The sequence below is a fragment of the Barbus barbus genome (assembly GCF_936440315.1).
Source record: "Barbus barbus genome assembly, chromosome: 9".
NCBI classification, from domain to species: domain Eukaryota; kingdom Metazoa; phylum Chordata; class Actinopteri; order Cypriniformes; family Cyprinidae; genus Barbus; species Barbus barbus.
In genome coordinates, this window is record NC_136737.1 from 33,495,820 (window position 1) to 33,517,096 (window position 21,277).

Here is a 21,277-nt window from a genome sequence, read left to right on the forward strand (position 1 = left end):
ATAATGAGGAAACTTCGGGCTCAATTTGAAGGGTACTCACCGCTGGGTGTGGGGGTCTCACGGGGCAATCCCTGATATAATGACCTGGGGAAGCGCAGTACAGACACAGTTGGGCCGCGAGGCGGTGTGCACGCTCCATGCGTGACAATCGAGCGGAGTCTACGAGCATGGGTTCTGGTACTGGAGGACCGGTGGCGGGTGAGGCTTGCTGGGGTGCGGTTTCATCCTCATAGCAAGCGGTAAAGCGTTGCGAGATGCGTGAGGCGCACTGCATGAAATTCTCTAAACCCACACTGTCGTCGTAGAATGCCATTTGGGCACGCAGGCGAGAATTCAATCCCAGACGATATGCGCTCAGCAGTGCTGCCTCATTCCAGCCGCTAGTGGTAGCAAGCATGCGGAATTCCAAAGTGTAGTCGTCGATGGAGGCCTCCCCTTGACGCAGCCGTAGCAGTTGGTCCTGTATGGAAATTCGCCCCGCGGCGACTCCAAAGACTTCTTTGAAGTGGTTGGTGAACGCCTCGTAGGAGTTTATGATCACGCTCTGGGCGTCCCAAATCGCCTTGGCCCATAGCAGCGCCTTACCGGACAGCAGGGAGGTGAGAAACGCCACCTTAGATCTTTTGGTGGCGAACTTCTGGGGCTGCATTTCAATGTAGAGCGAGACTTGGAGAAGGAAACCGCCACACCCAGCTGAATCACCCGCGTAGGTAGACGGAATGGCCATGGGACTGACAGAGGCAGGTGAAGGGGTTGGTGCCGGCAGGAGGGAGGCACGGAGGGTATTGACCAATTCCTCCAGCGTGTCGATGGCCGAGGGTGGCCGGGACTCCATGACACGCTTCTGTGTTGGTCCGGTCTTCTGTCAGGACACAGGCTAGGAGACACAGAGGAATGTGGTCAAACAAAGGTCTTTATTGAGAGGGACTGTAGGAGAACCAGGAGGATTTCGTGAGTGCTGCCCAAGGTGAGTTTGCAGGTGGTATGTCTTGCCGTGACGGTGGGAATGGCTCAGGAGGTTTGCGGGGATCCGAGGAACGGTGGAGAACAGGAGCGGTGGAGAGCAGGAACGGTGGAACGACGGGAACTCTGGAGGTAGGTCAAACACACAAGGTTAGTAGTTGAGTCAGGCTAGGTTCGGGTGGTGAACGGTAGACCGGACGAGGAAGGAGTGTGGGAAGTGTGTTGATATAGTGCAGGTGATTAGCTGTAGCAGGTGCGGGGAATCAGAAGGCAGGTGACTGTGATCTCATTAACGTGGGTGGTGATGACTGCGGTGACTGTGATTCGCTGACATATATATTGGATTCATTCTTTTTGTCAACTTGTTTTCTTTCTTTTAGGACTGGTTTTATGTTTCTATTTGCATCTGATTAATCGTAAGCCTTGTTTATCTGAGAGTAGGTGCCTCGTTTTTTGAGTGAAAAAAAAAAAATTGGAATAATTTTCACAATATTAAACAAAACACTAGTGTTTCTCACACTAGTGTGCTTTAATGTTTAATCAGGAAGTTTTACTTTTAAATGCTTTTATTTTGTACAATAATAATAAAAAAAAGAATAATAATCGCTTTATACTCAGATCTTCAGACAAAAGCACAATCGTTTACTGCGGTTTGTCCTGTTGTTCTTTGACAGACACGTCTGCTGTTTAATGCGTTTGAGACGCAGAGCTTACATATGGTTAAATTCTTCTCTGTGAATGTTAAAAATTATTTCTATTTTGCATAACCTGAGAAGAAATCTCCATTAAACTGCACAGTGAACGAGCGCCAGTGAACACATGCATCTCAAACACGTGACACACAGCAGAACAGGAGTGCAATAACTCTGACTGAAATATACATTTTGCTAAAATATTTCTACATTAAAATATTCATGAAATTATTATTTCATGAGAAATTAAGGGCCAAATTTACTAAACAGGGCAAATTAGCATTAGAGCGCAATTCCATAAAAGCGCTGATGGGAGGGAAAATTCTGTGTGTGATTTAGAATCAGAATCAGAAACAGAATTAGCTTTATTCGCCAAGTGTGTTGTTGTTGTGTTTCAAGGTGCTCTTGGTACATGCATGCATGCATGCATACATACATACTGTACATACATTCATACATATCTGACACAAGAACAGAAAACATTTAAATAATAAAGACTTAATAATAATAATAATGTGCATGAATCTGGAACAGAATATTTATGTACAGATTTGTGCATTATTTACTCTATATACCCCAGCCACCAAACTTATGTGGGGCCCAGATGGGTGGCACCTGGGCTATCTAACTGGGGCCCAGCCAGTTTTGTCCTCAGTTTCCATGAGGGGCCCACATGGGTCAGCCCAGATGAAACAATTAAATGAACATTGTTCAGTATGCTAAATTGACGATAATCGCTAGAAATTAAGTGTCCCCAACTGAGCAAGCCAGAGGCGACAGAGGCATGGAACCAAAATTCCCTCTGTGACAGAATGGAGAAAAAACCTTGGGAGAAACCAGGCTCAGTCGGGGGGCCAGTTCTCCTCTGGCCAGCAGATTATTGTTTACTTATTATTTTAATTAAAATTATAAATGTATAAATGTATTATTTCTATTTTATATTGTTGTAATTTTTAACAATAATAGTATTATGTAGTTAGGTATTTTATTATATTTTTAATTATTTTCAGTAATTATCTAATGAACTGCAATGCTGCTTCAGTATTATTTTAGCACTCTGTAGTATGTATACTGAGCAGTGTTCATTTCATTGTCTCATCTGGGCTGACCCATGTGGGGCCCACATGGAAACTGAGGACTAAACTGGTTGGGCCCCAGTTAGATAGCCCAGGTGCCACCCATCTGGGCCCAATATAAGTTTGCTGGCTGGGACAGCTGTATAAATAAAGAGATATGCATATGTATTTATATAATACTTGAGAAAGAGGCAATAATTAGAGATGGACAATGAATTACAGGCATGAATTACAGAACACCGGTAATGATTCATGTGCTAGCTGTTTAGGCTGGAGGTGGCATGGGGGGGAACTGTGATATTTTTTACTTTTTTATGCCTAGATGTTCTAGTGCACAGAGATCTGTAGTGTCTGCCTGAGGGGAGAAGCGCAAACAGCTTTTGTCCAGGGTGAGAAGGGTCTGTAATGATGTTACCTGCCTGTTTCTTCACTGTGGAGTAGTACAAGTCCTGAAGGTTGGGCAGGTGCACACCAATGATCCTTTCTGCTGACCTAACAGTCCGCTGCAGTCTTCTTATATCTGATTTGCTGGCTGACCCAAACCAGACAGTTATAGAGGAGCACAGAACCAACTTAATAACAGCTGAGTAAAACTGTCATATGCACCTGTGGCAGGTTGAACTTCCTCAGCTTGCAAAGGAAGTACAACCTCTGATGTTGCTGCCCAGGAATCTGAATGGCTCCACTGCAGTCACAGTGCTGTTCATGATGGTGAGTGTGGAGGAGTGCAGGGGGGTTTCTCCTGAAGTCCACGATCATCTCCACAGTTTTTAGCGTGTTGAGCTCCAGGTTGTTAAGACTGCACCATACAGCCAGCTCTTTAACCTCCTGTCTGTAAGCAGACTCGTCACCGTCCTGGATGAGGCCGATCAGCAGTGGGGAGAGAATGCAGCCCTGAGGAGCTCCAGTGCTGATGGTACGGGTGCTGGATGTCTATTTTCCCAGCCTCACTAGCTGCTGCCTGTCTGTCAGGAAGCTGGTGATCCACTAACAGACGGAGGCGAGCAAGGAGAGCTGAGTTAGTTTAGTCAGAAGGGTATCTGGGATGATGGTGTTGAAGGCAGAGCTGAAGTCCACAAACAGGATCCTTGCATAAGTCCCTGATTTGTCCAGATCTTGCAGGATGAAGTGCAGTCCCATGTTGACTGCATCCTGTTTGCTCGGTAAGCAAACTGCAGGGGGTCCAGCAAGGGTCCAGTATTATCCTTCAGGTGGGCCAACACGAGTCTCTCAAATGACTTCATCACCACAGATATTAAAGCAACAGGTCTGTAGTTCTGTGATTAAGTGTATTAACTGTGCAGTTCTCATTAAGTCCTGTGATTTTTGGTTTCTTGGGTACAGGGATGATGGTGGAGGGAACTTCACACAGCTCCAGTGATCTGTTGAAGATCAATGTGAATATGGATGATAGCTGGACAGCACAGGCTTTGAGACACTGTCTGGGCCTTTGGCTTTCCTTATCTTCTGTTTCCTGAAGACTTTGCGTACATCATCTTCACAGATCTTAAGTGCAGGCTGAGAAACAGTAGGGGGAGGGTGTTGATGGCTGTGTTGTGAGATGGTCAAAGTGGGTGTGGGGTGTCAGACCAGGCTTTTGCTTTTCAAACCTGCAGTAAAACTCGTTCAGGTCTTCAGCCAGTTGTTGATTGGCCTCAGTGCTGGGGGATGGGGTCTTGTAGCTGGTAATGGCTTTCAGGCCGCACTGATGTAGGGTCCTTGCTTGAAAGCTGTTTTTCCAGCTTTTCAGAGTGGTTTTGCTTTGCCACTCTTATATCCCTATTTAGTGTGTATTCGGCCTGTTTGTACAAGGCTTTGTCCCCACTTCTCAGAGTTTCTGCAAGATTTTTAACAGGATGAGTCAAAAGCATTAATTATAATATTAACTTAACAGGGATGTAACTATTCACTCGCTCACACATTCACAATTTTGAGTTCATGATCCGATTCACGATTTTTTTTTTTTTTCCAAAATGAGATTTAAGACAAATTATAAATTAAATGTGTCAAAACCTTTTGTTGGTTTTGATTGCTTCCGTTCTCCTCATTTCGAAGTTGCTTTGGATAAAAGCTTTTGCTAAATAACAAAATGTAAATATAATGTAAATGTAAACAACAAAACTAAATTTAAATGTTAAAACAAGCTCCAAATCAACTAAGTAACATAAATAGAAGAAATCTCTTTATATAAACAAAAGGCTTTGTCTGTGCTCTTTCCATTTAAAATTAGAGGCAACCACTGCATTTTAATCATGATCCAAACAAAGATGCTGCATACATGCAACATGAGCAGTTTTTAATCTAAATGAGACTTTATAATTTCGAAATTTGAAGCAAAAACAGAATGGTCAGACTTCAGTTTTGTGAAACTACTGTATACATAAAAAATATCTGCATGAAATGAAAAAGCAGACGAGCTGAATGAGACGCAGATGCACTCTCTGCCAGCAGGTGGCGCTTTAAGAGTTTCCTTGGTTTCCGTTGTAAACAAAGCAGCGCTGCACTTATAAACTTTATTATGCATTATACAGAGCCAAGATGAAAAGAAAAAATACCATCTAAATTTTTCTAAAGACAGTAAGTTCCCTTCAGACATACATTCATATAAACTCCTACCCTTAATTAAATACCTGCAGAGGGCGCCACCGGCCTGGTGACGTTTCACTTTACAGCGTGATTAAACAATGTTTAAATCCATCCATCCATCCATCCATCCATCTTCTTCCGCTTATCCGGGGCCGGGTCGCGGGGGCAGCAGTCTAAGCAGGGATGCCCAGACTTCTCTCTCCCTAGACACTTCCTCCAGCTCTTCCGGGGGGACACCGAGGCGTTCCCAGGCCAGCCGGGAGACATAGTCTCTCCAGCGTGTCCTAGGTCTTCCCCGGGGTCTCCTCCCAGTGGGACGCGCCCGGAACACCTTCCCGGGAAGGCGTCCAGGAGGCATCCGGAACAGATGCCCGAGCCACCTCAGCTGACCCCTCTCAATGTGAAGGAGCAGCGGCTCTACTCTGAGCTCCTCCCGAGTGACCGAGCTTCTCACCCTATCTCTAAGGGATCGCCCAGCCACCCTGCGGAGAAAGCTCATTTCAGCCGCCTGTATCCGGGATCTTGTCCTTTCGGTAATGACCCAAAGCTCATGACCATAGGTGAGAGTAGGAACGTAGATTGACTGGTAAATCGAGAGCTTCGCCTTGCGGCTCAGCTCTTTCTTCACCACGACAGACCGGTACATCGACCGCATTACTGCAGAAGATGCACCGATCCGTCTGTCAATCTCCCGTTCCATCCTTCCCTCACTCGTGAACAAAACCCCAAGATACTTAAACTCCTCCACTTGAGGCAGGAACTCTCCACCAACCTGAAGTGGGCAAACCACCCTTTTCCGACTGAGGACCATGGCCTCGGATTTGGAGGTGCTGATTCTCATCCCAGCCGCTTCACACTCGGCTGCAAACCGTCCCAGTGCCTGCTGAAGGTCCTGGCTTGATGAAGCCAACACGACAACGTCATCTGCAAAAAGCAGAGACGAAATCGTGTGGTCACCAAACCTGACACCCTCCGGCCCCTGGCTGCGCCTAGAAATTCTGTCCATAAAACTTATGAACAGAACCGGCGACAAAGGGCAGCCCTGCCGGAGTCCAACATGCACCGGGAACAAGTCTGACTTACTGCCGGCAATGCGAACCAAGCTCCTGCTTCGGTCATACAGGGACCGGACAGCCCTTAGTAAAGGACCCCGGACCCCATACTCCCGGAGCACCCTCCACAGGCCGCCGCGAGGGACACAGTCGAATGCCTTCTCCAAATCCACAAAACACATGTGGACTGGTTGGGCAAACTCCCATGAACCCTCCAGCACCCTGTAGAGGGTATAGAGCTGGTCCAGTGTTCCACGGCCCGGACGAAAACCACACTGTTCCTCCTGTATCCGAGGTTCTACTATCGGCCGTATTCTCCTCTCCAGTACCCTGGCATAGACTTTCCCAGGGAGGCTGAGAAGTGTGATCCCCCTGTAGTTGGAACACACCCTCCGGTCCCCCTTCTTAAAAAGAGGGACCACCACCCCGGTCTGCCACCCCAGAGGCACTGTCCCCGACCGCCACGCGATGCTGCAGAGGCGTGTCAGCCAAGACAGCCCCACAACATCCAGAGACTTGAGGTACTCAGGGCGGATCTCATCCACCCCCGGTGCCCTGCCATCGAGGAGTTTCTTGACTACCTCGGTGACTTCAGCTTGGGTGATGGACGAGTCCACCTCTGAGCCCTCAGCCTCTGCTTCCTCCATGGAAGACGTGACGGCGGGATTGAGGAGATCCTCAAAGTATTCCTTCCACCGTCCAACGATATCCCCAGTCGAGGTCAGCAGCTCCCCACCTCTACTGTAAACAGCGTTGGTAGGGCACTGCTTCCCTCTCCTGAGGCGCCGGACGGTTTGCCAGAATCTCTTCGAGGCCAGCCGATAGTCCTTCTCCATGGCCTCACCGAACTCCTCCCAGGCCCGAGTTTTTGCCCCCACAACCACAACCGCAGTTCGCTTGGCCTGTCGGTACCCGTCAGCTGCCTCAGGAGTCCCACAAGCCAGCCAGGCCCGATAGGACTCCTTCTTCAGCTTGACGGCATCCCTTACTTCCGGTGTCCACCACCTGGTTCGGGGATTGCCGCCTCGACAGGCACCGGAGACCTTACGACCACAGCTCCGAGCGGCCGCTTCGACAATGGAGGTGGAGAACATGGTCCACTCGGACTCAATATCTCCAGCCTCCCTCGGGATCCGGTCGAAGCTCTGCCGGAGGTGGGAGTTGAAGATCTCTCTGACAGGAGACTCGGCCAAACGTTCCCAGCAGACCCTCACAGTACGCTTGGGTCTGCCAAGTCTGTCCAGCTTCCTCCCCCGCCATCGGATCCAACTCACCACCAGGTGGTGATCAGTTGACAGCTCCGCCCCTCTCTTTACCCGAGTGTCCAAGACATACGGCCGCAGGTCAGATGAAACGACCACAAAGTCGATCATCGACCTACGGCCTAGGGTGTCCTGGTGCCACGTGCACTGGTGGACACCCTTATGCTTGAACATGGTGTTCATTATGGACAAACTGTAACTAGCACAGAAGTCCAATAACTGAACACCACTCGGGTTCAGATCAGGGGGGCCGTTCCTCCCAATCACGCCCCTCCAGGTGTCACTGTCGCTACCCACGTGGGCATTGAAGTCCCCCAGTAGAACGACGGAGTCCCTGGTTGGAGCACTTTCCAGCACCCCTCCCAGAGACCCCAAGAAGGCCGGGTACTCTGCACTGCCGTTCGGCCCGTAGGCACACACGACAGTGAGAGACCTATCCCCTACCCATAGGCGCAGGGAAACGACCCTCTCGTTCACTGGGGTGAACTCCAACACATGGCGGCTGAGCTGGGGAGCTATAAGCAAACCCACACCAGCCCGCCGCCTCTCACCATGGGCAACTCCAGAGTGGTGAAGAGTCCATCCTCTCTCGAAGAGTGTGGTTCCAGAGCCCAAGCCGTGCGTAGAGGTGATCCCGACTATCTCTAGTCGGAACCTCTCAATCTCACGCACAATCTCAGGCTCCTTCCCCGCCAGCGAGGTGACATTCCACGTCCCTAGAGCTAGCTTCTGTGTCCAGGGATCGGGTCGTCGAGGCCCCCGCCTTCGACTGCTGCCCGATCCTCTTTGCACCGGCCCCTTACGGTCCCTCCTGTAGGTGGTGAGCCCACGGGAAGGCGGCCCCACGTCGCTCCTTCGGGCTGAGCCCGGCCGGACCCCATGGGGGAGGCCCGGCCACCAGGCGCTCGCATACGAGCCCCAACCCCGGGCCTGGCTCCAGGGTGGGGCCCCGGCTGCGCCATACCGGGCGACGTCACGGTCCTCTGAATGTTGTCCATCATAAGGGGGTTTTTGAACCGCTCTTAGTCTGACCCGTCGCCTAGGACCTGTTTGCCTTGGGAGACCCTACCAGGGGCATATAACCCCGGACAACATAGCTCCTAGGTTCATTCGGGTACTCAAACCCCTCCACCACGTTAAGGTGGCAGTTCAAGGAGGTTTAAATCCATTCAATTTTAATACTTGGGCACATGCTTTTATTTTTAAGTCGCGATGTACAATAAATGGCATATTTAGAAATAGTTTGATGTATTCTCCTGTGTTGGCAAAGGTTTATAAATGATTTGCGTTACAGATCTAGTGAGATAATGCACACTGTTTTCCCAGATGAACATTAAGCAATTCTCACAGCATATACAGAGGAAGAGTTTAGCCCCTTTCACACATACAGTCTTTACTGGTAAATTACCAGCAAGTTACCATTAAGAGATCATGTGTGAACAGGACCTTTTCAAAAATCCCGCTAAATCATATCGTTCATATCGTCATCATATCGTTGGGAAGTCGTGGCCTAATGGTTAGAGAGTCGGACTCGTAATCGAAAGGTTGCAGGTTCGAGTCCCCGGCCGGCAGGGATTGTAGGTGGGGGGAGTGAATGTACTGCGCTCTCTCCACCCTCAATACCACGACTGAGGTGCCCTTGAGCAAGGCACCGAACCCCCAACTGCTCCCCGGGCGCTGCAGCATGGCTGCCCACTGCTCCGGGTGTGTGTTCACGGTGTGTGCATTTGTTCACTACTCACTGCTGTGTGTGTGCACTTGGATGGGTTAAACGTAGAGCACCAATTTCGAGTATGGGTCACCATACTTGACAATACGTCACGACTTTTTTTTTTTTTTTTACTTTCTTATGGAGATGACATGATTACTCTGAACTGTTTACAAAGCTCTTTCTATTTTTTCCGTGTTTTTTACAGTCTATGGTAAATATGCGTTAGATGGACATCTTTGACCATTGCGCCTTGCAACTTTTTTAACATGTCGTGCTTCTCTATTCATCAGGGCTGCGGCTCTGCTACTGGATACTATTATACACGTCCCATGTTTATAAGAGCAAAAAAAAATTTCATACCATCTCTCTCTCTCTTTGAAGGGCCTTTTTATTTTAGAAATGTGCTTTATGTGCCTTTTTCTGTTTGCTTGGAGGCATTTGTAAACATGAGTAATAAAATAACTTGAAATTTTCAACATCTTTTTACATCATTTATTTTTTGCACCAAATTATAGAGTATTATGGATAACTGTATTGATAAGTATCGTATCCGTTTCGATAAAATGTAAACGATACCCATCCCTACCCCAGAATCGATCTCAAAATCCACCGAGGGGGGCCCCTCCGGGAACACTTGCTGAGGGCCCCCAAAATACTAAACACGCCCCTGCTCGAAAGTGATATCAAGTTAAAAAAAAAAAAAATATATATATACTACATTTTTGCAGCCAAACGCTGCACGCTGGAGATCTGGCACGGTGCCGGAGAACTTTAAGTCCTGTGTCCTGCAGGTGGCGCCGCAAGCTTGTTCAGTGCTCTCAGGACCATTCAGTCCACGATGCTTTAGAAAACAATCTTTTTGCAGTTTATTTAGTTGATTGCTTAAGAACATTTGAGCGATTTCCATCATGCAGTGGAAATAACAGTGGAAACACACTCTTGGTCTGGTTTGTGGATCAGTGTGTGACTCCTGTCTGAATCTGCTGCTGTTGCTCAGTGTGTGTTTTCTCTGATTGAACATGTTGAAGCAGCACTTGTCGACTCGTGGAGTGTCTGAGAAATTATGAACTGTGAGCCGGTGATTGTTCACGCTGGTCAGTGCAGCATGAATTGACCTTAACACTGGATTATATCTCACCTGGGGTCAGAGTTCACTGGTCCATCACTGAATTTAGGAGGAGGACCCATGGATCTGTCACTCTTCAGAGACACACAGCTGTGATCAGGAGATGAAGATCTCTTCCTCTTCCTGAAGATAGTGAGAAAAAACACAAACATAACTCTTCCTTTAGTTCTGTCTGCTGTTTCATTTATTACAAGTCAGTCTGTTGTGTCTAATACTGGATTATATCTCACCTGGGGTCAGAGGTCACTGGATCATTACTGAATTTAGGAGGAGGACCCATGGATCCGTCACTCTTCAGAGACACACAGCTGTGATCAGGAGATGATCTCTGACGCTTCCTCCTTAAGATCCTGATTAACACACAGACATAACTCTTCCTTTAGTTCTGTCTGCTGTTTCATTTATTACAAGTCAGTCTGTTGTGTGTGATACTGACTTGTGTCTCACCTGGGGTCAGAGGTCACTGGATCATTACTGAATTTAGGAGGAGGACCCATGGATCCGTCACTCTTCAGAGACACACAGCTGTGATCAGGAGATGAAGATCTCTCTCTGTTCTCCATAATGACAAACTGACTTCACACCTGCATATGGAAACATAAGAGAACAAATGACATATAATATTGTGATTATTATTGCAGTAAATCTTAACGCTGATGCTCTTGTGTCTTACTGAACATATTTGAATTCAGCAGCAGGAGAAAAGCATCAATCTGTTCAGAGCTTGATGTGTTTCTGCTGCTGTAACACATATCAACTAACTGATCATGACATCTGATGAGGATTATTTTCAGAGTTTCATTGTTGAAGCGCTGCTGAAAACCCCTCAAATCTCAGACATGCAGCCCATTATATTTCTCAAATGTTTGAAAGCTGCTCTTCCTCCACAATGAGTTTCACCGTTTCCACCAAACAAATAAGATCAGCAAAACTATCACTAACACAAATCACCTTCACACAAATCTCACTGCATTCATATTATTCCAGAACATTTTATTTTTAGAAGCTTTCTGAATCCAAGTCTTTGCATTTCTTCACAAACCAACAGGGTATTTGGTCTTGTATTCTGGTATTTGGTCTTGTATTCTGGTGTTTGGTCTCGTATTCTGGTATTTGGTCTTATATTCTGGTATTTGGTCTTGTATTCTGTTATTTGGTCTTGTATTCTGGTATTTGGTCTCTTATTTGGTCTTGTATTCTGCTATTTGGTCTTATATTCTGGTATTTGGTCTTGTATTCTGCTATTTGGTCTTATATTCTGGTATTTGGTCTTGTATTCTGCTATTTGGTCTTATATTCTGGTATTTGGTCTTGTATTCTGGTATTTGGTCTTGTATTCTGGTATTTGGTCTTGTATTCTGGTATTTGGTCTTGTATTCTGCTATTTGGTCTTATATTCTGGTATTTGGTCTTGTATTCTGCTATTTGGTCTTATATTCTGGTATTTGGTCTCGTATTCTGGTATTTGGTCTCGTATTCTGGTATTTGGTCTCGTATTCTGTTATTTGGTCTCGTATTCTGGTATTTGGTCTCGTATTCTGGTATTTGGTCTCGTATTCTGCTATTTGGTCTTATATTCTGGTATTTGGTCTTGTATTCTGGTATTTGGTCTTGTATTCTGCTATTTGGTCTTGTATTCTGGTATTTGGTCTTGTATTCTGCTATTTGGTCTTATATTCTGGTATTTGGTCTTGTATTCTGCTATTTGGTCTTATATTCTGGTATTTGGTCTCGTATTCTGTTATTTGGTCTCATATTCTGGTATTTGGTCTCGTATTCTGGTATTTGGTCTCGTATTCTGGTATTTGGTCTCATATTCTGGTATTTGGTCTTGTATTCTGGTATTTGGTCTTGTATTCTGTTATTTGGTCTTATACTCTGGTATTTGGTCTTGTATTCTGGTATTTGGTCTTGTATTCTGTTATTTGGTCTTGTATTCTGCTATTTGGTCTTGTATTCTGCTATTTGGTCTTGTATTCTGCTATTTGGTCTTGTATTCTGCTATTTGGTCTTATATTCTGGTATTTGGTCTTGTATTCTGCTATTTGGTCTTGTATTCTGCTATTTGGTCTTATATTCTGCTATTTGGTCTTGTATTCTGCTATTTAGTCTTGTATTCTGCTATTTGGTCTTGTATTCTGGTATTTGGTCTTATATTCTGCTATTTGGTCTCTTATTTGGTCTTGTATTCTGCTATTTGGTCTCGTATTCTGGTATTTGGTCTTATATTCTGGTATTTGGTCTTGTATTCTGTTATTTGGTCTTGTATTCTGCTATTTGGTCTTATATTCTGGTATTTGGTCTTGTATTCTGCTATTTGGTCTTATATTCTGGTATTTGGTCTTGTATTCTGCTATTTGGTCTTATATTCTGGTATTTGGTCTTGTATTCTGGTATTTGGTCTTGTATTCTGCTATTTGGTCTTGTATTCTGGTATTTGGTCTTGTATTCTGCTATTTGGTCTTGTATTCTGCTATTTGGTCTTGTATTCTGCTATTTGGTCTTATATTCTGGTATTTGGACTTGTATTCTGCTATTTGGTCTTATATTCTGGTATTTGGTCTCGTATTCTGGTATTTGGTCTCGTATTCTGTGACTTGGTCTTGTATTCTGCTATTTGGTCTTATATTTGGTCTTGTATTCTGCTATTTGGTCTTATATTCTGGTATTTGGTCTTGTATTCTGCTATTTGGTTTTATATTCTGGTATTTGGTCTTGTATTCTGCTATTTGGTCTTATATTCTGGTATTTGGTCTTGTATTCTGGTATTTGGTCTTGTATTCTGCTATTTGGTCTTGTATTCTGCTATTTGGTCTTGTATTCTGCTATTTGGTCTTGTATTCTGCTATTTGGTCTTATATTCTGGTATTTGGTCTTGTATTCTGCTATTTGGTCTTATATTCTGGTATTTGGTCTCGTATTCTGCTATTTGGTCTCGTATTCTGCTATTTGGTCTCGTATTCTGGTATTTGGTCTCGTATTCTGGTATTTTGTCTCATATTCTGGTATTTGGTCTCGTATTCTGTTATTTGGTCTCGTATTCTGGTATTTGGTCTCGTATTCTGGTATTTGGTCTTATATTCTGGTATTTGGTCTTGTATTCTGTTATTTGGTCTTGTATTCTGGTATTTGGTCTTGTATTCTGTTATTTGGTCTGGTATTCTGCTATTTGGTCTCGTATTCTGGTATTTGGTCTCGTATTCTGGTATTTGGTCTCATATTCTGGTATTTGGTCTCGTATTCTGTTATTTGGTCTCGTATTCTGGTATTTGGTCTCGTATTCTGGTATTTGGTCTTATATTCTGGTATTTGGTCTTGTATTCTGCTATTTGGTCTTGTATTCTGCTATTTGGTCTCGTATTCCTCTATTTGGTTTCGTATTCTGGTGTTTGATCTTGTATTCTGGTATTTGGTCTCGTACTCCTCTATTTGGCCTCGTATTCTAGTGTTTGATCTTGTATTCTGGTATTTGGTCTTGTATTCTGGTATTTGGTCTCGTATTCTGCTATTTGGTCTTGTATTCTGCTATTTGGTCTTGTATTCTGCTATTTGGTCTTGTATTCTGCTATTTAGTCTCGTATTCTGCTATTTGGTCTCGTATTCTGCTATTTGGTCTCGTATTCTGTGACTTGGTCTTGTATTCTGCTATTTGGTCTTATATTTGATCTTGTATTCTGCTATTTGGTTTTATATTTGATCTTGTATTCTGCTATTTGGTTTTATATTTGATCTTGTATTCTGCTATTTGGTCTTGTATTCTGCTATTTGGTCTCGTATTCTGCTATTTGGTCTCGTATTCTGTGACTTGGTCTTGTATTCTGCTATTTGGTCTTATATTTGATCTTGTATTCTGCTATTTGGTCTTATATTTGATCTTGTATTCTGGTATTTGGTTTTATATTTGATCTTGTATTCTGCTATTTGGTCTTGTATTCTGCTATTTGGTCCCGTATTCTGCTATTTGGTCTCATATTCTGTGACTTGGTCTTGTATTCTGCTATTTGGTCTTATATTTAGTCTCGTATTCTGCTATTTGGTCTCATATTCTGCTATTTGGTCTCGTATTCTGTGACTTGGTCTCGTATTCTGCTATTTGGTCTCGTATTCTGCTATTTGGTCTCGTATTCTGTGACTTGGTCTTGTATTCTGCTATTTGGTCTTATATTTGATCTTGTATTCTGCTATTTGGTTTTATATTTGATCTTGTATTCTGCTATTTGGTTTTATATTTGATCTTGTATTCTGCTATTTGGTCTTGTATTCTGCTATTTGGTCTCGTATTCTGCTATTTGGTCTCGTATTCTGTGACTTGGTCTTGTATTCTGCTATTTGGTCTTATATTTGATCTTGTATTCTGCTATTTGGTCTTATATTTGATCTTGTATTCTGGTATTTGGTTTTATATTTGATCTTGTATTCTGCTATTTGGTCTTGTATTCTGCTATTTGGTCCCGTATTCTGCTATTTGGTCTCATATTCTGTGACTTGGTCTTGTATTCTGCTATTTGGTCTTATATTTAGTCTCGTATTCTGCTATTTGGTCTCATATTCTGCTATTTGGTCTCGTATTCTGTGACTTGGTCTCGTATTCTGGTATTTGGTCTTATATTCTGGTATTTGGTCTTATATTCTGTTATATTCTGGTATTTGGTCTTGTATTCTGGTATTTGGTCTTGTATTCTGGTATTTGGTCTTGTATTTATGTTTTAAGGTGGTGGTGATGGCGCAGTGGATAAGACACATGCCTTTGGTGTGAGAGACCCGGGTTCGAATCCACTGTGAGACACCAATGTGTCCCTGAGCAAGACACTTAACCCCTAGTTGCTCCATTCTAGTATTTGGTCTTATGTTCTGGTATTTGGTCTTATACTCTGGTATTTGGTCTTATATTCTGGTATTATTCTGGTATTTGGTCTTATATTCATGTATTTGGTCTTATATTCTGCTATTTGGTTTTATATTCTGGTATTTGGTCTTGTATTCTGTTATTTGGTCTTGTATTCTGTTATTTGGTCTTGTATTCTGTTATTTGGTCTTGTATTCTGTTATTTGGTCTTATGTTCTGGTATTTGGTCTTATACTGTGGTATTTGGTCTCATACTCTGGTATTTGGTCTCATACTCTGGTATTTGGTCTCATACTCTGGTATTTGGTCTTATACTCTGGTATTTGGTCTTATACTCTGGTATTTGGTCTTATACTCTGGTATTTGGTCTTATACTCTGGTATTATTCTGGTATTTGGTCTTATATTATGGTATTTGGCTGCAAATAAAGGATCCATGTGTAGGCCTATATGCAAAATAACAGATGGGTTATGGGTCTTTGGCAATTGTCAGCGAATAATTGATTAATTTAAATGAACATTTTTAATTGTTGACGTAGTATTTCTTGTGAACTGTTTAATCGGTGACAGGAAAGATAGTTACACTGATGCTTCACGTCTTATTGATAGTTTTCACGTGACTTCACACCCTTATAGGAACGCTCCACTGACCGCTTATCGCTCTTAATAACTCTTTTAATATAAATTAAGTCCTTTACTTTATAGGCTCATTCCTGCATGTTCCTTTCAAAACCGAAACCGAAACCAAACGTCAGACGGACGTCCTCTGCTGGAGAAAAACAAACAGATAAAATCAGCCTAAACTCTTCTTGCATACGGACAAACACAACTGTTTAAAATTAAGGACAGATTTAGGAAGGTACTCCTCTCAGAAAATGTACAAGTAAGGATCATAGTAGATGTTTAATTGCTGTGTGGAGCACGGAGATCTCTCGATGAGGGCCTAATGAACTCATTTGTGTGAATCTCACTAGAATCACTAAAACTGATCATCTGTGAATCTGATCTACAGAAGCTCGTGTTTTCGGTTTAAATCTTTATTTCCTCCTTTAGTAGTCTATATTTGCGATTGTGAATGAATCTGAACTAAAAGCAGAATCTCTAGAGCTCGATATGATTATAATCCTGAAGATGAACTTGAGCAGCTTCATCCTCTTTTACAAGCGACACAAATCACTAAATGAGTTTAAAGATCGGATTTAACTCACTGAGAAAAACTACAATAGTATGAACTTATATCAGAGGCAGAGAAATGAACTTACCTTAATGTGATGTTTATGGTGGTTTTTAAGTCTTGTTTTATTCCTGTCGAGTTTGCTTTCTTCTTCAACAGGAGTAAGTCACCGCGGTCAAGTGAGCCGCCACCTGGATCGGGATGCACGTCTGTTTGTGGTATTACGGTACGGAGACACGGAGAGGCCAAAAAGCTGACGAAGACCTATGAAGACCAGCGGGTATGAATTAAATGTGTCCCAAAACACAAAAGATAAAAGATACAGTTATATTACGTTCGAATATATTATACTGTGTAGTTTTCCATAAAAAATAAAGTCTGCTAAAATACATTATAGCACTGCTTATTTCCTTCTATATTCTACATGCATTATTCAAATTCCTTTCAGAGTTAATACGAAAATGTCAATAAATTATTTTTCAGAACGACCAAGTCTCTATCTGTGTCAACTTTCTCTGGGTTTTACTGTCGAATATGGGAGAAAATTAATGGCAAAGTCTGTCACAATGCATTATAGCACTGACCATTCCTTCATATTTAGACAGGCATTATTCAAATCCCTTCAGAGTTAACAAGAAATTTTCAATTCATTCTTCTTCAGGACGACCATGACTCTGTCATGCACAGTTTGACAGTCAAGACAAAGTTTGAGCACGCACACTTGAGCGAGAGGAGAGACACGTTTTAAGTGCGCGCACTCTTTCTGAGCGAGAGCAGCGTATATCCGAGAGCGCGCGTCTGGATTTGTGCGAGAGCAAAGGAAATCCGCATGTGAGCGGGAAGATTCGCGCTTGCGCATTATATTAATCTACTTTCGTGCTACAAAAATGTGCTCTCGACATTTGGCAGTAAAATAACGCCATAGAAGACGAACATTGATGCCCTCCACAAAGAGGGTAAGTCACAGAGGGTCATTACTGAAAGCTGTGGCTGTTTACAGAGTGCTGTATCAAAGCATATTAAATGCAAAGTTGACTGGAAGGAAGAATTTGGGCAACAGTCAGTACATCAAGAGTCACCACACTCAGACTTCGGGAAAAGGGCTACCAAACCATTTCTGAACAAGAGACAACGTCAGAAGCGTTTTACCTGGGCTGTAGAGAAAAAGAACTGGACTGTTGCTCAATGCTCCAAAGTCCTCTTTTCAGATAAAAGTAAATTTTGCATTTCATTTTGAAATCAAGGTCCCAGAGTCTGGAGTGTTTTCTGAAGTCCACAGTCAACGCAGCCATCTACCAGGAGATTTTAGAGCACTTCATGCTTCCTTCTGCTGACAAGCTTTATGGAGATGCTGATTTCATTTTCCAGCAGGACTTGGCACCTGCCCACACTGCCAAAGGTACCAAAAGCTGGTTCAATGACCATGGTGTTACTGTGCTGGATTGGCCAGCAAACTCACCTGACCTGAACCCCATAGAGAATCTACTGGGTATTGTCAAGAGGAAGATGAGAGACACCTGACCTAACAATGCAGATGACCTGAAGGCCGCTATCAAAGCAACCTGGGCTTCCATTACACCTGAGCAGTGCCACAGGCTGATCACCTCCATCCCACGCCGCATTGATGCAGTAATTCATGCAAAAGGAGGCCCAACCAAGTATTGAGTGCATAGAAATGAACATACTTTTCAGAAACCTGACATTTCTGTTTAAAATATCCTTTTTTATTGATCTTATGCAATATATTCAAATTTTCCGAGACACTGAATTTTGGGTTTTCATTATCTGTAAGCCATAATCATCAAAATTTCAAGAAATAAAGGCTTGAAATATTTCACTCTATGTGTAATAAATCTATATAATATATGGGTTTCACTTTCTGAAATGAGTGACAAAAAATATTGACCTTTTTCATGATATTCAAATTTTTTGAGATGCACCTGTATAAGCTGCTGTGGCAGGTGAATTTTTTTAAGAATTGCAGCTTCTTACATGGTAGCTAGGAGACTAAAGTTTTAGTACACATAATGGCTCCGCGGACGGTGCCGTCTTTGATTTAGCTCAACCATTCCCTGTATCGCTGCCATAGTTTGACCAAACTCCCCCTTCAGCCCCAAAATTCAGCTGCTGGCGGCTCTCCTCTTTCTCTTTTTTTCTCTGCCATATAGCTGTTGATGAAGGCATACTGCCAGTTAGTGATATGCATGTTTAGTTTGTGCATGAGGTTGCGGGGTTTCAACATTTAAAAATTATATAAAAGATCCAGGGTTGGATTTAGTTTGCAGTTTGGATTATTTTTATAAGATTGCATGATTACTGATAAATGCCATTTCAACTATTTCTGAAGTGCTTCTTGTTGGAAAGCAATCTTATCAGAATGTTTTTCTGTAGGACTTGTGCAAGCCTATTTTTTTTTCATTTTTTAAAAGCTGTTAAATTATTAAGTAGTGATTTATGTAGTTTTTTCATTGTGTTTTATGTGGTGACCACTGAGGTGCTCTGGGCATATATCTTTCTTGGTTTTGTTCCCTGACATGAGGCATGTTGCAAAGTGAAAGTAAAAGTTTCGCAAGTTTGTTGCATTCTAACAGGAAAGAGTTTTGTGTCTTTATTTAAAATCAACCATTATTTTATAAAGAACACCACTTTCCCACATTACGCACTGAAGCAGCCCCTGCATAGTGAATAATCCATTCTTGATCCATCGATATCAACCAATCATGACCACCCTCATGGACAGCACGTGGTAACATTGCACGTAAGAAGGTATACCTGATTCTGAAAGCAACCTCCGAAGGTATAGTTCGGGGAACACGCCTAGAAATGGTATACCTTTATTTAAGATATACCTTTAGAGTCTTCGTAGTGCACTAAGAGGCAATGTTATCGGAAAACGCACACCAGAGACATAATGTATTGTGACAGATTTTGTTTTGAATTTTCTCCCATATTCTACAGTAAAATGTCATGAAACTTGACACAGACAGAGTCATGGTCATCCTGAAGAAGAATGTATTGAAAATGTTATGTTAACTCTGAAGGGATTTGAATAATGCCTGTCTAAATATGAAGGAATGGTCAGTGCTATAATGCATTGTGATAGACTTTGCCATTAAGTTTCTCCCATATTCGACAGTAAAATATCATGAAACTTGACACAGACAGAGAAAACACGAGAAATTTTCATAAACATGCTTAGAAAAAAACATACTGGTGTTCATCTTGAGACAAAACAAAGGTACTGATATATTTTAAGATCAGTCAGTGCACGTTTATTTCAGTTGGAACAGGTCAGACTTACATTTTAGTCTAAGACTTTAAAACTGTTTGTGAAACCGGGGGGTATAGGTACTAATATGTACAAAAAATAACTATAAATACATTTTAAGGAAAGTGTTGTGCACATTAATCTAACTGCACATTTTATCTAATTGAAAAATTATTAAAAACTATAATATTTTGGATAAATTAGGTTTTCATTCAGTCCAGAACACACTCCCTTCATATATGAAATGGTGTTTGAGTGTGAGGTGCGCTGTAAGAAAACAAGAAAAGCGCCACAGAAAAGCTGAAAAAGCATTGCTTAAGTTTATTATTTTTAATATCAATTTTAATGTAATATTTATAATTTTTCTGTAATTTATATTATATCTCATAACCCATTATGTACCCCTAAACATAACCCTAACAAAAACCACTGCAGACCACTAGATTTAAACATGATTTGATCTTTTTTAGCAGTGCGATCAGCTGACTAGTCAATGTTCAAGACTCTTCATTATATCAGTGCAGGCATTAATACCTCACATGTGTAGTCAAACCTCTAGACTAACATAATGGATGAATGTTAAAATCTAAAATGATTATGTACAGAGGAGGAAACTTGTTTTAACAAGATCGGACGGGAACAGGAACTACAACAGCACAGGAAGACATCCACAACGATCTGACAAAGGAGAGGAGAAACTGGTGTATTTATGGGTGAGTTAAGGAGCTGCAGCTGGTGCTGCTAACGAGGCTCAGCTGAGTGTAGTGAATGGTGATGGCTCGGCCACGCCCACACACGTACTACACGCACACACATGACAATACGTCAACAATTAACAAAAGCAAAAAAAAGGCCTCTAACACTAGCTTGCTCTATTCTTTTTCTATTGTATCCGTTATCGTTTTATTTACTATATAATAATAATAAAAAACCTTGTGTCTACTGTGTCTCTTTGTCTACAGTGGTTTCATTTAGACGATAGCAAAGCACCTAAAAAGACCCAAAATTGAGGGTTGACTAACTTGTCATGTAGCTGAATTTTGTTTCAAAATTATTATAATTTTTTTTAAGATTTTAAAATAATGAATTTTAATTTTAAAAGTTGAATGAAATAAAATAATACTTAAAATTAGTTTTATTTAGGTTTTAATGTGTTAGTATCTACATCTTGGTTTGGTTCTTTGTCGACCCATCAAAAATTCATGTTATTATTATTTTGTTGTTGTTCAGTTCATTATATTGAGATAGTAAAACACCAACTGAAGTACATAGCACAATGTCTTATTTACACAAGAACATTGCTTATATATATTGTATGTTTAGAATTGGGAGAGTTGGGATATTTTTATAATAGAGTGAAAATAGAAAAAACCGTAGACCATGTGTTTCATCCATTAGCTCCTTTATTAGATAACTAAAGACTTTGCTCTGATGTTAAATTAATTAAATTAAAATAGCTTTTGCAGAGTTGACACAAATTAGGTTATTTATTTAATAAAAAACTGTTCTCTATACGTAATTC

At 42.2% G+C, this 21,277-nt stretch overlaps 2 protein-coding genes across 2 annotated transcripts in view; one reads left to right on the top strand and one right to left on the bottom strand.

Moving 5' to 3' along the window:
• The window catches only part of LOC306875132 (NLR family CARD domain-containing protein 3-like), a gene marked incomplete at its 5' end in the record, with an annotated part of 49,170 nt that extends 32,464 nt beyond the window's left edge, over positions 1-16,706 (bottom strand). Inside the window, 3 exons of the mRNA XM_079425555.1 lie at positions 10,377-10,591; positions 10,699-11,052; positions 16,576-16,706. The remainder of the gene's footprint in view (positions 1-10,376; positions 10,592-10,698; positions 11,053-16,575) is intronic.
• Positions 1-21,277, top strand: part of LOC306875141 (uncharacterized protein) — a 264,860-nt gene that overhangs the window by 77,311 nt on the left and 166,272 nt on the right. The gene's annotated exons all lie outside the window — the stretch shown is intronic.